Source organism: Cavia porcellus, unplaced genomic scaffold (genome assembly GCF_034190915.1).
Source record: "Cavia porcellus strain 051 isolate PalLab524CR breed Dunkin Hartley unplaced genomic scaffold, mCavPor4.1 scaffold_29, whole genome shotgun sequence".
Taxonomy (NCBI): domain Eukaryota; kingdom Metazoa; phylum Chordata; class Mammalia; order Rodentia; family Caviidae; genus Cavia; species Cavia porcellus.
In genome coordinates, this window is record NW_026947512.1 from 15,828,511 (window position 1) to 15,846,996 (window position 18,486).

An 18,486-nucleotide genomic window follows, 5' to 3' on the forward strand; every position below is an offset into this window, starting at 1 on the left:
TCTTCTTCATCTTCCTTTTGTCTTTCTTTGTCTTACTCTTTTATTTTCTTTAAATGACATGGGAGAGCAACTAATCCTATCCCCAAACCCAGAGACCAAGTTCAGATAATCCCTTGAATTCTCTTCATTCATTCTTTTCTACCCTTTTCTCTAGTTTCTCAAACCTTGTGTGATCATCCTTTGTCTGCCAGCCTTGCATATACTTCCTTTCCAGTTATCTTTGCTGTATACACTATCCTCTCTAATTTTTTCCATCACAAAGTAAAATCAGTCTATTAAGCAAAACACATTACATACAAACTCCTACTCTATTATATAACTATAGATGGTTTGAAGTACAGTGCTCTAATGGTTTAAAGTACAAAATCAATAGTTATCACAGTTTGTTAGTTTCCAAATGGTGTTTGATGCTACTGTCATTGTTAGTTTTACTACGTTAGCTAGGATGTCGTATCTGTTGTAATCAATTGTTCTCTCTTCTATAAAAATACTGGCAAGCTCTGGGGTTAAAACCTCACCAAAGAGCTACACTAAACAACCAAGGACTGAGCCAAGCATATTCAACATTCCACTCTTAATTAATTGGGAATGTATGATCTTGTAACAGACATAAACCAAGAATCACCTACACACAGAAGATGTCACTGAGGAACAGAATTTCCTTAGAGAAACTCTGATACTGGTGATATAGCTATCTGCTTCTAAAACTTCCAGGAAGGATCACAGAAAGCAAAATAAATTTTTTTTTTGAAATAGAAAATGAGAAGACAACAAAGCAAAATGCAATCTCTGATCTTTATCTCACCCAAAAGAAGTTCACAGGACATCAACATGGAAGACTTTGGAAAACACATATCTGAAATTTCTCAAATGATGGAAACCAAAGCAAAGAAACAAATCTATGAGGCTAGAAGGAATTGAAGCAGATATAATCTCTTAGGTAAAAAAGAAATTTCAAAATTTATAAAGGGATTTCTCAGCAAATCTAGAATAGAGGTAGATTAAAAACATAGATGATGATAGGAAGAGGATGAAAGTGAATGATCAATATAGGAAAGAAAGACAATATATGAAACATATTCAGACAGATATCCAAGAAATTAAAAACTCCATAGAAAGCTGGCAAAATCACTTGACAGAAACTAATGAGTGATTTTGTGATCTTTTTAAAAATTTATCTTAAAAAAGATTAAGATAAAAGAGGACATAACCACACAGGTCAGAAAAGAACAATTTAAGCAACATAGTGTTTCACCACAAGACAACCCGACATAACAGTAGCTACCATAGTGTCTCTTTTGTTGAAACATTTGAGTATAACTTTGTATACTATAGCATCAAACATAACAAGACAGTATAAAACCATTCAAAAGAATGAAAGTATTACAGGGTACTCAGAACCAACTAACAGAAAACGAACAATGGTTACTATATTATCTCCTTGTTTATACTACCATATATAATAAAATCAAATAAGATACAACATGATAAAACCAATGGAGACAGAAGAACAAAAGCTTGGTAGGACTTCAAAACAAGGTGATATTAAATCAGTACTAGCTATTATAATCTTTTGTTTTCTTCAGAATAGTGGTTCATATCATCACAGACAATAAAATAAAACAACCCAGAATACAAACATTCCAACTAATGAATGAAAACATTATAAGGTTTCAAAGCAATATAATGGGGAATCATGCTTACCACATACTTTTATATATTCTCACCATTTCTTAACCTCAGAAAACTATTCCCTATACTTGTGAGTTTGACTTATTTCACTTATGATTATGGTATCAAGCTGCATCCATTTATTTATAAATATGTCAGTGTGATCATTCTTTATAGCTGAGTAGTACTCCATTATATAAAAATACTGTCATGGTTTATGTTTGTGTCCCCCAGGCCTCATGAGTTTGCATTGTTCATTTGTGATGGTTCATTGTATAGTGCTTGGATTGATGGTGTCAGTGCTCCACCCACATAGGGGTGGAGCCAGGATGTGATGTAATGGCAGGAAGAAGGTGTGTCTTTCTCTCTTTGCTGGTTTGAGTTTGCTGCTGGCGGCCGCCATGAACTGCAGCCCAGCCATGCCTGCCTGTCTTGGAGACAACTGAGTGTGGACTGAAACCTCCAAAAACTGTAAGAAATAAACTTTTCCTTTCCCAACTTTGGGCTTCAGGTATTTTGTCTCAGCGATGAGTAAAAAGTAACTAAGACAGAATTTGGTACTGAGGAGTGGGGTCGTTTGCTGTGACTATACCTGGCCATGTTTTTCAAGAGGCTTTGGAAATGGCTTGTGGGCGGAGTTTGGAAAGGTTTGGACATGTGGCCTGGATGCATAGAGCTGGAGCAGCTTAGGCTGTTCTGTAGAGGAGATTCTGGTCAGAGCTCAGGAGACCAGAAAGCTGATAGGAAGCCGGATGGTAAAGACCAGGACTGGGAGGTTTCTGCTGGGAAGGACTGCATTGGTTGTTGGACTCCACATGATGTGTATTATGGCTTAGCAGAAAGTTTGTCTGCATTTTGCTCCTGCCCAGAGACTTTGCCTGGGACTGAGACAAAGGGCAATGGAGTGATTAATCTTGAAAAAGAAATTAAAAAGCAACCAAATGTTGAGGCTGTGGCATGGCTATTGTTGGTGGCTTTCAGCCAGCTTTATGTTTTGAATCAGGAGCAGAGAACCCAGCAGGATAATGTACAATGCTGTAAGTTTGGCCCGAAGGAAGATTCCAGGAAGGGTGTGGATTGTAAAGACAGAGTTGAGATTTTGATTCCTGAGGAGAAACAGAGAGATAAGAAAGATGGCCCCGGGGCATCCCAGGAAGCAAGACCCCACCCTGTGCAGCCTCATAGCAAAGATGAAAAATTTTGCTCAGAGGAAAAATCTACAGAGTGCCATGCTCCAGAATGGCGACAGAGGCCAAGTGAGGTTCCAGAATGGCGACAGAGGCCATGTGAGGTTCCAGAATGGCAACAGAGGCCACACAGGTTTCCAGAAAGGCGGCAACATAGAGAAGCTTTTCATCACGATCAGGTAAACAGAGCCCTGCGATCCAGGCAACTGACCCCTACAGCCAAGAGAGAGAAAAGCCTGGCTACTGCTTCAGCTAGCAGCAAACCTTGGCGGCATCCACAAGGTGCTGATTTTAGGTGCAAGGAAAATGCACAAATTCTGAGGGTAAGATGGCTTTCACCTTGATTGCAAAGGGCCTGGCTGGCCAAGCAGTGTGCCCCTGAGAGGGCAATTTGTGAAGATGAAAGTGTGAAGCCGAAGGTACAGTGGAGACCCCAGAAGTTTGAAAAGCCAGGAACGTGGATGATCCAAGGAAAGCTGCAAAAAAGCGAGCAGAGAAGATTTAAGAGAAAAGCTGCGGGAGTTGAAATTGCTGGAAGTGCCATGGTGGTGGAATTACCCAAGCCTTTTGGAGCTTGCAACCAGATTGCTTCAGATGCTGAGCATGGAACTCTAGGACTTAATGTTTGCCCTGCTGGATGTTGGAATTGCTTTGTTTCGAATGCTTTCTATTCTCCTGTTTTTAACTTTTGGAATGGTAATGTTTATCTTGTGCCTTTGCATTTCAGAAATGTTTAACCTTGTTTCTTTTGTTCAGGGGCTTACAGTTAAGAGTTTGCCATAGATCTTGGAGGAGACTTGGGACTTGGACTTTTCAGCAATGTTGAAGCTGTTAGGACTTTGGCAACTCTTGGAGGTGGACTAAATGTCTTTTGTATAAAGGATGTACATGAGTCCTGGGGGCCAGGGATGGAATGTCATGGTTTATGTTTGTGTCCCCCAGGCCTCATGAGTTTGCATTGTTCATTTGTGATGGTTCATTGTATAGTGCTTGGATTGATGGTGTCAGTGCTCCACCCACATAGGGGTGGAGCCAGGATGTGATGTAATGGCAGGAAGAAGGTGTGTCTTTCTCTCTTTGCTGGTTTGAGTTTGCTGCTGGCGGCCGCCATGAACTGCAGCCCAGCCATGCCTGCCTGTCTTGGAGACAACTAAGTGTGGACTGAAACCTCCAAAAACTGTAAGAAATAAACCTTTCCTTTCCCAACTTTGGGCTTCAGGTATTTTGTCTCAGCGATGAGTAAAAAGTGACTAAGACAAATACCATGACTTTTATATCCATTACTCAGTTGATGGACACTTAGGTTGTTTCCACAATCTGGCTATTATAAAATGTGCTGCTATAAACATGGGTGTACATATATCACTGTGGTATGATGTTTTCAGTTCTTCTGGGAATATGCCTAGAAGTGGAATAGCTAGAACAAATCCCAGCTATCTGAGAAATTTCCAGACTGACCTCCACAATGGCTGCACCAGTCTACACTTCCACAAACAGTGCAGGAGAGTTTCTTTTTCCCCACAGCCACTACAGCATTTGTTATTTTTAGTTTTTTTGATCCTGGCCATTCTTTCAGTAGTGAGATGGAATCTCAGTGTGGGTTTAATTTGCATTTCTCTAATGAGTAATGCTGATGAACATTTTTTCATGTATTTATTTGCCATTTGTATTTCTTCTTCTGAGAACTGTATATTCATCTCAGATGCTCATTTTTGAATTGGGTCTTTGAATTTTTGGTATCTGATTTTTTTGTAATTCTTTATATGTTTTAGACAGAAGTCCTTTGTCTGAGGGACAGTTCACTAAGATTTTTCCCAGTTTGTGGGTTTTCTTTTCACTATGCTGGAGATTTCTTTTGATGTGCAGAAACTTTTTAATAAGACGTGATCCCAGTTATTGATTCTTGGAAGTATTTCCCATGTGGTTTGATTCCTGTACATGAATTCTCTACTTACCCCTATGTCTTCAAGGTTTTCACCCAATTTGTCTTCCATTAGATTTAGTGTTTCTGTTCTAATATTCAGACCTTTGATCCATTTAGATTTCAATTTACTACATGGTGATAGGCATGGGTCAAGTTTTAGTTTTTGGCATATGGAGAGCCAGTTTTTCCAACACCATTTATTAAAGAGACTGTCGTTCTTCCAGTGAACATGTTTGGCCCCTTTATCAAAGATAACGTCGTTGAGTGTGTTTGTATCTTTTAATCTATTCCGTTGATCTTCGGCTCTGTTTTTATTCCAGTATCATGTTGATTTTACTACAGTTGCTTTGTAGTATAACTTCAAGTCAGGGATTGTGATACCTCCTGCCTTGCCTTTGCTGCTTAGAATTGCCTTTGCTATTCTAGGTCTCTTCTGGTTCCAGATGAATTTTAGGAGTGATTTCTCTAGATCTGTGAGGTAAGTTGATGGTATTTTCACTGGGATTGCATTGAATCTGTATAACAGTTTTGGGAGAATGGCCATTTTCACAATATTTATTCTTCCTATCCATGAGCAAGGGATGTCTTTCCATTTTCTGAGATCATCTTCAATTTCTTTTTTCAGTGCATTATAATTTTCCCTATATAAGTCTTTCACTTCTTTCATGAGAGTAATTCCTAAATATTTCATTTTTTTGGTTGCTAGTGTGAAGGGTGTGGTTTCTATTATTTCTCTCTCTGTGCTCTTGTTGTTAGTGTACAGGAATGCTATTGATTTTTGAGTTTTGATTTTGTATCCATCTACATTGCTGAATTTATTTATTATATCTAGGACTCTTTCAATGGAGTTTTCGGGGTCTTCTATGTAGAGTATCATGTGGTCTCAAATAATGATAATTTAACTTCTTCCTTTCCTGTCTTTATCTCTTTTATTTATCTCTCTTATCTAATTACTCTGGCCAGTATTTCCAGTACTGTGTTGAATAGGAGCAGTGATAAGGGACATCCTTGTCTTGTGCCTGATTTTAAGGTAAAGGTCTTTAGGTTTTGGTTATTTAATATGATGCTGGCTGCTAGTTTGTCACAGATGGCCTTTATCATGTTGAGATAAAGACCATCTATCCCATTTTCTGTAAGGTTCTTATCATGAATGAGAGTTGAACCTTATCAAAAGCTTTTTCTGCATCTGTAGAAATGATCATGTGATTCCTACTTTTGGCTCTTTTGATATGATGGATTAAGTTTATTGATTTATGTATGTTGAACCATCCCTGCATGCCTAGGATAAATCCCGCTCGGTCGTGGTGTATAATCTTCTTGATGATTTGCTGCATCCTGTTTGCCAATATTTTATTGAGGATTTTGTCATCTATGTTCATTAGGGAGATTGGCTTATAGTTCTATTTCTTAGTTGGGTTTTTCTCAGGTTTTGGTACTAAAGTAATGTTTGCTTCCAGTAATGATTTAGGAAGAATTGCTTCTCCTTCAATTTCATTGAAGAGTTTGAGGAATTTTGAAACTAAGTCTTGTTTGTATTTCTGGCAGAATTCTACATTCAATCCATCTGGGCCTGAACTATTCTTTGTAGGTAAGTAATTAATCATATTTTCAATTTCATTAATAGAAATTGGGTTATTCAGCAGTTTTACATCTTCTTGACCCAGCTTTGGTAGTTCATATGTTTCTAGGAATCTGTCAATTTCTTCTTTGTTATCGAACCTATGAGAGTAGAGATTTTGGAAATAGGTATTGATGATCTTCTGTATTTCCAAAGAAGTTTGTAGTGATTTCACCTTTTTTATTTCTTATTGCATGAATTTGAGTTTTTTCTTTCCTTTTTTAAATAAGGTTGGCTAAGGGCTTATCAATTTTATTTATTCTTTCTTTTTTATTTTATTTAAAAGGAAAAAGAGGAAAAAACCCAGAACAAAACAAAACAGTGTAAGGGTACAAGTAATTCAGAACTACAAAAAACAAAAAAACAAAACAAAACAAACAAACAAACAAAAAACAGTAAGCTATCCCCAGTTAATAGATTACACACTATCATCCTAGAAACGGTGTTTCAGGTCACAGGATCAAAGCATACAAAGTGAACATTCAAACAGTGAGACTGCAAATAGTTGTGTTCAGTAATCTAATAAAAAATATTAATATGGTCTTCCATTTAACACACCTAAACACCCTTGCTGTTGTATCCTTTAGGGCACTTTTTTTTCCCTCTCTTTATTACAACAAAATTTACACATTTTGGGTTTTATTGCTCCCTTAGATCTTATTACTTTTTTTGTAAGAGAATAAAATCAAGCATGATAAAACAAAGCTGTCAGTCAAAACCAAGGATAGACATAGCACGTGATGTAAAAACAGAGTACAAGGTTATCAACAATGGTTACCATAATGCCTCTTGTTTCCTTAAGAATTATCTATCTCATTAGATATTATAAAGTTGAACAAAACAGTAGAGAACAAGACCAATGAAACCTAAACATTGCAAATCTTACAGAACCTCAAAAGAGGATAATAGTCAAACCAGAATGGGCATCATAGTGAATCTTATTGCCTTCAAAGTAGTTGCCTATACTCTGATACTTGATACTTTCATACAGAGCAGAATAGAGTCTAATCAGTCAAAACAAGATAACAGGGGTATTACAGGATTTCAAGTTAATAGGAAATCAAAAAAGTTACTAAAATATATCCTGCTAGTTTTTTATTATTTTTTCCCCTTAATTTTAAAAAGAAATTTAAAAAATTAAATAATTTTTTAATGAATAAGGGAGAGGTTGAGATAAAAGGGGACATAACAACATAATAATACAGGTTAAAGCATGACACTTTCAGCAACCTAGTGCTTCACCACCAAATAACCCAACTTAATAGTACTTACCATAATGTCTTTTTCCTTGAAATATCTGAATATAACTTCATATGCTTTAGCATCAAACATATCAAGACAGTGTAACACCATTCAAGTGGATGAAAGCATTGTAGAGTATTTAGAACCAGCTAACAGAAAAATGAACAATGGTTTCTATATTGTCTCTTTGCCTATTACAATTTTTGTTTATACTACCACATAGGATAAAATCCAGCAAGATACAACATGATAAAATCGATGGAGACAGAAGAGCCATAGTTTGGTGCGGCTTCAAAACAAGATGGTATTAAATCATCACTAGCTATTATGATGCCTTGTTTTCTTCAAAATAGCTGTTCATTGCATCACAGGGCATAATATCAAATAGCCCAAAATAAAGCCATTCCAATTAATGAGTGAAAACTTTATAAGGCTTCAAGGCCACATAATGGGGAATCATGGTTACCACATACTTTTGTATATTTGAATCATTTCCTACACTAGGGAAACTATTTGGTGTTCACAGATGCGAGTTTGATTTATTTCACTTATGAGTATGGTTTCAAGCTGCACCCATTTATTGATAAATACCTCAACGTGATCCTTCTTTATAGCTGAGTAGTACTCCATTGTATAGAAATACCACAACTTTTTTATCCATTCCTCAGTTGATGGACCCTTGGGTTGTTTCCAAGATCTGGCAATTACAAATTGTGCTGCTATAAACATAGGTGTGTATGTATCACTGTGGTATGATGCTTTCAGTTCTTCTGGGAATATACCTAGAAGTGGAATAGCTGGAACAAATGGGACTTCCAACCCCAGCTTTTTGAGAAATCTCCAGACTGACCTCCACAAAGGTTGTACCAGTCTACACTCCCACCAACAGTGTAGGAGTGTTCCTTTTTCCCCACAGCCTCTCCAGCACTTATTGTTGTTGGTTTTCTTGATCCTAGCAATTCTTTCAGGAGTGAGATGGAATCTCAGTGTGGTTTTAACTTGCATTTCCCTAATAACCAATGATGATGAACATTTTTTCATGTATTTATTTGCCATTTTTATTTCTTCATCTGAGAAGTGTGTATTCATCTCAGATGCCCATTTTTGGATTGGGTCTTTGAATTTTGGGGTTCTGAGTTTTTTTAATTCTTTATATGTTTTAGACAAAAGTCCCTTGTCTGAAAGGGAGTTCACTAAGATCTTTTCCCAGTTTGTGGGTTTTCTTTTCACTATGCTGGAGATTTTTTTGGACTTACAGAAACTTTTTAATAAGAGGTGGTCCCTGTTATTGATCCTGGGAAGTATTTCCTGTGCACTTTGAGTCCTGTTCAAAGAATCAACTCTTTGATTTATTGACTCTTTGGATTTTTTTCTTAGTCTCTATTGTATAATTTCTGCTGTGATTTTTATAATTTCCTCCCTTGTTTTGGCTTTGGGCTTGACTTGCTCTTCTTTTTCTAGATGTTTGAGGTATAGCAACAGGTTGTTTATTTGTATTTCTTCTGTTTTCCTCATGTGTGAACTCAGTGCAATAAATTTTCCTCTGAGGACTGCTTTCATTGCATCCCACAGATTCCATTAAGTTGTATTTGTATTTTCATTTGCTTGTAAGTATTATTTAATTTCTTCTTCAATTTCCTCTGTGACCCACTCATTGCTCAAGAGTGTATTATTCAATTTCCATGTATTTGTGGGTTTTTTGCAGTTTCTTTTATCATTTATTTCTAATTTCATGGCACTATGGATAATTTCAACACTTTTGCATTTATTTAAATATGTTTTGTGAGCTAATATATGGTCTATTTTAGAGAATGACCCATGTATTGCTGAGAAGAATGTGTATTCTGATGTTGGATGGAACACTGTATATGTCTATCAAGACCATTTGTTCACAGGTGTGATTCAGTTCTGTTATTTCTTTGCTGATTTTCTGTTTGGTTGAGCTTTCCCTTGGTGTTAATGGTGTGTTAAGGTCTCCTGTTATAATTGTGTTACTGCTAATTTGGTTTTTTTATTTCTGTTAATACTTATTTTATATAAATGGGTGCTCTGGAATTTGGTGCATATATATTTAAGATAGTTATCTCTTCCTCTTGATGTTTTCCCTTAACCAGTGTGTAATGACCTTCTTTATCTCTTCTGATCATTATTGGCTTGAAGTTCATATTGTCTGTAAACAGAATAGCTACCCCCACTTTTTTGGGGGGGGGTTCCTGTTGCATGACGTATTGTTTTCCATCCTTTGACTTTCAGTCTGTGAGTTTCTTATAGACAGCATATGGTTGGATTTTGTTTCTTGATCCATTCTACTAGTCTGTTTCTTTTGATTGGTGCATTGAGTCCATTTACATTAATGGTTATAACTGTTATATATTGGCTTATTGTTGACATGTTACCTTTCTCCTGCTGCATCTTTATCTTTCTGTTCTGTTTAATTGTCTGCTTTGCTTAGTGTTTTTTTCCTAAGTGCATCTCAACTGTCTTTCAGTATTCCTTGCAAGGTTGGCTTGGTGATCATGAAGTTCTTCTTCTGTTCTTTGTCATGGAAGTATCTTATTTCTCCATCCATTTTAAAGGACAGTTTTTCAGGGTACATTAGTCTAGGTTGAAAATCATTTTCCTTTAGGATCTGAAATACTTCACTCCATGCTCTTCTTGATTTCATTATTTGTGTTGAGGAGTCTGCTGTGATTCTGAAAGGCTTTCTTTTATAGCTTATCTGTCTCTTCTCTTTGACAGCTTTTAGTATTCTATTCTTATGTTGGATTTCTGGGATGGTGATTATTATATGCCATATATATATATATATATTATATGATTATTATGTGTATTTTTATTTTGGTTATGGCTATTTGGAGCTCTATATGCTTCACTAATCCTAATGTCAGTTTCCATTTTCATGTTTGGGACATTTTCAGCTATGACTTCTGTGAATAGCCTTTTGATACCATTTGTGCTGTTCCCTTCTTTTTCCTTTATCTCTATTAATCTTATGTTGTTTTTCTTTGCATCATCTTGCAGCTAATGAATTGTTACTTCCTGATTTCTTGTTTTTTTTTTTTTAAAGACCTTTCCTTTCCTGTTCACTGGCTACAATCTTGTCTTCGAGGTCTGAAATTCTATCTTCACTTTCATTGAGTCGGTTTTGACAACTTTCAATGGAATTTTTGATTTTCTCTATATCTCTTTGAATCTGCCTCATGCATTCTGTTTGTTTCTTAAATTGTTCATCCAGGGATTCTATCTTTTTGTTTTGTTCCTCTAATTTTTTTTAACTATGTCTTCTTTAGATGTGTTCAGCATCTCTTTCATTACTGTTATCATTTCTTCTTTTACCTGGGAGATTATTTCTAGTTTGAATTCCTTTAAAGCTTCCTGGAGTTGCTTCTTTATTTCAGTTGCTATTATTTCAGCTATATGGTATATATTTTCTTTTATGTACGTGGCTCCTAGGCTTTCTTGGGATGCGCTGGAGGGTTGAGTTTGCATTTTGGTCTTTTGTTTTGTCATTTCCCTATATTTCTGTGTTTCAAGTGTTTTTCTAAGGCTTCCCCTGGATGTGTTGGAAATTTTATCCTATGCCCTAGGCTCCTGGGACTGAATGGAGGTTGCTGAATATGGTCTATTCAGGCTCTCAGGCCCTCCTGTGCCACCTTCAGGGTTCCAGGTATCTGGGCATTCACCTAACCACTAAGGATGATGATCTAAAGCTCTCCCTGGGCAAAGACCATTGCCTTGGAACTCACATCAGAGCTTTCATCTCCCATAATTGAAGAAGGTTACTGGGCGTAATCTACTCAGGCTGCAAAGCCTCCCAAGGCTAGTCTAGCATGGCTGGGATCTGGTTGGGTCCTTGAGCTCTGGGAGCAATGATCTTAATACAGTCTCCCAAGGCTTGGGATGGCAGGCAGACTCACCCCAGCTGCCAGCTGAGTTTTCCCACTCAGGAGAAGGTTGCTGGGCATGTCCTGGGCAGGCCTGAAACCTGGGGAATGAGTGTAGCCTAGTGTGGCTGGGACCTGGTTGGGTCCTTGAGCTCTGGGAACAATGATCTTAATACAGCATCATGGGGCTTGGGATGGGGAGCAGACTCACCCCAGCCACGAGCTGAGTTTTCCCATTTGGGAGAAGGTCACTGGGTGTGTCTTGGGCAGACCTGAAACCTGCTGAGTGAGCACAGCCTAGTGTGGCTGGGCTCTGGGAAGGTCCTTGAGCTCTGGGAGCAATGATTTTAACATAATCTCCCATGCTCGGGATGGGGAGAGGACTCCCACCAGCCACCAGGTAAGTCTGATTTTATTTTATTATGTCTGATGGTATGGGCAGCTACTTTGAAGGTAACAAGAGACATTATGGTAGCCATTGTGATTTCCTTTTATCTTGTTTTGAATTCTTGTTTCAGGTTCATTGTTTCTTTCTTTTTTCTTTCTTTCTTTCTTTTTTTTTGGTCTCTGTTCTGTTTTATGTCATTTGGCTTTATTCTCTTCAAAATTAAAAAAAGGAATAACAGAACTGAACCAAATCTGTGAACAAATGGACTTAGTAGACATTTATAGAGTGTTTCACCAAACAACACTGGCATACACATTCCTTTCAGCTGCACATGAAATGTTCTCTAAAATAGACCATATACTAGCCTGTAGTAAATGCTTTAGTAAATATAAAGAAATTGAAATTATCCCATGCATATCATCTGACCATAGTGAAACAAAATTGTAAATTTGTGGCAAAAGAAATTGCAAAAACTGCATAAATATATGGAAATTAAATAATATCTTTCTTAGCAAACAATGGATCAGAGATGAAATTAACCAATATTTGTAATCAAATAAAAACACAAATACAACTTACCAGAACCTGTGGGACATAATGAAAGGGAAAAAGAAGAGCCAGTCAGGACCAAAACCCATACAAGGAAGTAAATTATAGAGAAAAGAGCAGAAATTAATTCTATTGAAACTAAAAAAATAATACAAAGAATTAGTGAATAGAAGAGTTGGTTATTTGAAAGAATAAACAAAATTGATAAATCCCAGTCAACCTTATCCAAAAAAAGGGAAGAAAAATCTCAAATTCAGGCAATGAGGAATGAAAATGCTGAAATCATTGCAGATCTTATGGAAATTCAGAAGATCATCAATATTTTGAAAATTTTTACTCACATAGGATATAAAACACAGAAAAAATGGACAGATTCCTAGAATCATATGAATTACTAAAGCTGAATCAAGAAGTTATAAAAATATTGAATAGTCCAATATCAGTTAAGGAAGTTGAAAATTAATTTAACAGCATAGAAAAGCCCAGATTGTAATGGATTCATAGTTGAATTCTATAAAAAATTTACAAGAATTCTACAAGAAGATTTGATGCCAATACTCCTCAAACTTTTTAATGATACTGAAAGGGAAGTAATTTTTCCTAACTCATTCCTAGAGGCAAGTATTATCTAATACCAAAACCAGAGAAAGATCCAACCAAAAAAGAGAACTACAGGCCAATCTCCCTAATGAACATAAATGCAACAATTCTCAGCAAAATACTAGCAAACAGATTGCAACAAATCATCAAGAATTTTATACACCATGACAAAGTGGGATTTATGCCAAGAATGCAGTGATCATCATTAAACATCATGCATCATATCAACAGAGTCAAAACCAAAAATCACATGATCATCCTCATAGATGCAAAAATGCTTTTGATAAAGTCCAACCCTCATTCATGATAAAAAATATCCTACAGAAAATTGGAAAATATGGATATTACCTCAATTTAATTAAAGCCATTGTGACAAACCAACAGCCAACATTATACTAAATGGACAAAAACTGAAAGCTGTCACTCTAAAATCAGGAACAAGACAAGGATGTCCATTATCACCACTCATATTCAATATAGTTCTGGAAACAGTAGCTAGAGCAATTAGACAAGAGAGAGAAATAAAAGGAATATGGATATGAAAGGAAAATATGAAACTATCATTATTCACACATGACTTGATACTTTATATAGAAGACCCCAAAAACTTTTCCAATTAATAACCAAATTCAGTAGTGTAGCTGGATACAACGTCAACACTCAAAAACCAATAGTATTCCTGTAAACAAAGAGCAAAGTCACTGAGAAGCAAATTAGGGAAACCACACTCTTCCCAAAAGCATCCAAAAAAAATTAAGTACTTAGGAATCAATTTGTCAAATGAAATAAAAGACCTATACATTGCAAATTATAGTACTCTGAAAAATGAGATCAAAGAAGATATCTGAAAATGGAAAGATATCCCTTGCTCATGAATAGGAAGACAGAACATTATGAAAATGGCCATACCTTCAAAATTGTTATACAGATTTAATGCAATCTCAATTAAAATATCTCACAGATCTAGAAAAAATATTCCTAAAATTCATTTGGAAACAGAGAAGACCTGGAATAGCAAAGGCAGTTCTGGGCAATAAAGGCAAAGCAGGAGGTATCACAATCTCTAATTTGAAATTATACTATGAACCTACTGTGAAATAATCAACATGTTACTGGAAAACATGGACCTGAGGATCAATGGAGCAGATTAGAAGATGTAGACACAACTACAAACACAGTCACCTTATCTTTGACTATTTAAGATCACTATGAAGTTGCTCTCAGCAGGATTTAAAAAGTACTAGTTGGCTTTCTATGTTTATTTCAGAGTCTATTGTAGACCTAGGCCCCTTTTGCCTGGTGATGGGAGCTGATTCATAGCAAGTGAACCTCTATGAATCACTGGTCCTGGTTGAGGCCCATAGTGAGTGGCCTGAGGTCAGAGATACCTCAAAGGGCAAGATAAAGTCACAGCTGAAGACATCTTTGCTCCAGCACTAAGTAAATAGAGACTGAAGCTACAGGAATATCACTCCTGCAGTCTCACTCTTACCGTAGATGTCCTCATGGAGATAAGATGATTCTCCTAAATTGACATGATTTATTACTTGGAGAAGTCTTTGAAATGATGCCAAAAGTTGTGCTTATTGCCTGTGATTTTCTCAGTTTCCCTACTTTTTGCTTGGACTTAATAAAAATGGGTGGTCCAGAGAAGCCTTTATCTTAGCCCAAGTCTCAAACTTAGCTGAAGAGATTTGACCCTCCTGGAGCCCTAAAATCATACCACTTGTCTCCTATTTTAAGCTGTACACTCATTTGGGAGCTTGGAGATCTAGGTCAGGACCTGATATTTGACAAAAGGACCAAACATGTTTGATGGAAGACAATGTCTTTTATAAATGATGTTGGAAAAACTGACTTTCCACATGCCAAAGACTAAAACTACACCCATGTCTATTACCCTGCACTAAACTAAAGTCAAAATGGATCAAAGATCTAAATATTAAAACAGAAACACTTATCTACAAGTAGAGAAAATAGATAGAAATGTTGAAGACATAAGGGCTGGCAGAGAGTTCATGAATGAAACCAAACTATATGGGAAATACTTCAAAGAATCAACAACAGGGATCTCATCTTATTAAAAATTTTTTTGCACATCAAAGGAAATCTAAACAGAATGGCTGAAAACTATTTTAGCCAACAGTCCCTCAGATAAGACTTCTATCTAGAACATATAAAGAATTGGGAAAAAAAATGAGATTCTCCCAAATTCAAAGACCCTATCCAAAAAAAAAGAGACCTTATCCAAAAATGCACATCTGAGATGAATATGCATTTCTCAAATGAAGAAATGCAAATGAGAATGCAGACTGGTACAATCATTGTGGAAATCAGTGTGGATATTTTCCCAGAAGAATTAAAAACTTCATACACTCAGCAATATATTCTTAACCATGTTTGTGGCAGCACAGTTTGTAAATGCTAAATCTTGGAAACAGCCCAGGATCCATCATCTGAGGATGGATTAAAAAAAGATGTGGTATTTTTATACAGTGGAGTACTCTTCAGCTATAAAGAAGGATAAACTTGAGTTATTTATAGGTAAATGGATACAACTTGAGTATGTTCTCCTAAGTGAAATAAATCAAAATTGCATTTATAAATATTGAATTGGCTTCCTAGTATAAGAAACTGAAAAATAAGAGCCAAACTCTGCAACAGATATTGTGAAAGGAAAAGAAAATGCTTAAAAAGGAAAAACAATTAGAATGGTTGAAAGAAGAAAAGAAGGAAGGGAAAAGAAAAAATGCATATATGAAAGATAGCTAAGATAGTTATACTACTGACTTTTTTTAGTTCATTTAAAAATGTTTGTCCTTATATTGTTTGATCCATTATGCATGCATATATCTTCTAATCTGAGCAACTACTTTGAAGATATCAATACACAATATATTAACCAACAGGAAGTTTCTTTTATATTGCTTTTGAAATTCTGTATTTTTGTTTTAATTTTTTCTTTAAAATATGGCTACTACTAATAATAAGTATTTAAAACAATCCCTTAAATAAACAAAATTATTTAAAATAATAAGTATTTAAAACAATGAATTAGTACTATCATTTTCTTGGTCTCTATAGAGTAGGACACTGAAACAGAAAGGTTTAGGGATTTATTTGATAGATGAGTAGGCATTTGAATATAAAAAGTCTGACTCCAAAATCCAGTTTCATGAACACTGTTTTTCTGCTTACCAGACAGCAAGTATAGATGCCCAAATCCACGAACAGCTGAATGCCTTAACACTTGGTTCAGAGTGCATAGTCTGTCTGAACTTGTATTTTAGACTACATAAAAAAATAAGATTTCTGACTTCATAAGAGAAGTAACAGATGGAGATGATGATAGTTCTGTATCTTTAAAATGCTGGTGAAAGATCAAAAATTTTCAGTAGATTTCTGTATTTTATATTTAATAAAATAATCTTTGCTTTCCTTAGACAGACAGGAACAAAAATTATTTTTCTTTAGTAAGTCTGAAGTACAAAAAATGATACACAATATTTATCTGGTACTAGATGTTTAATTTTTTGGAAAGGAATGAAGAACACTACAAAGAGTAAAACTAGGATTTAAAAATTCTTTATATTTAAAGTTCCCTGAAGAACTATGACTCTTAAATATTTTTTAATTAAAAAAAAATAAAACAAAGCAAAACAGAACAAAGCAAATCAGAACAGAACAATGCAAACAACACAGGATTTCAAAACAAGACATCAGGATATCAACAGTGGCTACCATAATGTCTCTTGTTTTCTTCAAAATAGTTGTCCACACCTTCATACACAATAAAATCAAAGAAAACAAAATAAAAGTCAATAGTTTTGAAGTCTTAGAACTATCGATTTTTAACACAAGTTATTGTATTGTAAGCAATTAACTAGCAATGTAAGAATTAACCAGTTGTCCAATGTATCTTATGAGATTAGGACTAAGAACTCAATTAAGGAGGTGAATTTAGCAGGGTTAGGGCCAAGGAGGAAATTTGTACATAAAGACTGATGTGGTTTTGGCCAGGAAACAACCTGGGACTAGTTAAATGAAGGAGGATTGAGAAATTAGGTAAATATTTTAAGTATAGGGCCGTCCAGGTTTTCTCTATTAAAGAAGAGAGATAAAATACAGACAGAGGGACAGTCACATAAGCTGGATAGGAATTTAAGTGCTTGATGTGGCTCTGTCTATCTATCTGTTCATCTATCTATCTATCTATCTATCTATCTATCTATCCATCTAAAATATGTACATAGACACAGATATAGAAAGAAATGCAGTTGTATGTGTGTTTACACAGATACCTACTAGTCTTTCCACTGAGAGAACAGAAGATGTGATATTCCAGACACACCTGAAAAGACATACATCTATCCTACTTTATGTGTACATTATCCCCCAAAACAAAACAAAACAAACCCCCCAGAATACAAAAACAGGAATTCTTAAAGAAATAGTAGTTTCCTCAATTGGGTCATGAAAATTAGGACACAAGTCTGCAATGTCTTCCTGTGTTGGAATATGAGAAAGTAGCTAAAGGGTGATCTGGATTTGACAGGTGCCTCTTTGCATTTCCACTGACTAAATCTGTGAGAATTCAAACATCAAAATAAATCTAGGGCCGTGAACACTCTCGTCTGCAAACAATTCAATTTGCAAACAAGTTCTGGACAAAATTTTGTTTTTGTTTGCAAACTGTATTAGGTAACAAACCATACCACAAACATCTTTCCCACACAAATACAAACATGTATCTCATTTACAAAATCATAGAACAAATTAAGTTTGTAAACTGAAGTACCACTGAAATGGGCTGTAATCCATTCAATAAAATAGGAGCCCATATTTTATATCAACATAAATGAAGGGCTAAATGGAATAAATAAAAATTCTACCTGAAAGTATAATGTCAACTAATAACTCCTGAAGTGATTATAGGCTTTAGAAAATTCAACATTTCTTAGCCATCATCACATTAGGTGATTTAGGCAGGAATCAATAGACATTAAAGTTTAGCAAGTTAAAGTTTGGATAAGAACAAAATATGTACTGTCAAAACATTTTCCTACACATTGCTTATTAATTAATAAGCATGAGTATGTACTAATTAACTGCAATGTTGATACTCGGTAAACCTCATTTTAATAAAAAGATAAAATTTATCAATATAGGTAATAGGATAAACAGACTTTCTGGGTTCTCTGACATGTTGCACTCACAGAAATACAGAATTGCTATTTTTTTGTTACTGCAAAAAATACATAACCAGAATGTAGATGTGAGGAGACGACAACTATCCAGAGTTAGGTTCTTCCACAATGGGACTGGCTTATATGACAGTAGCTTCTTTCAAGCAGTAGTCAGTGAGCTGCCAGCTGCCTCTGTTCATGTATCCTAGCTCAAGACAGACACAGGAAGCTTCCAGG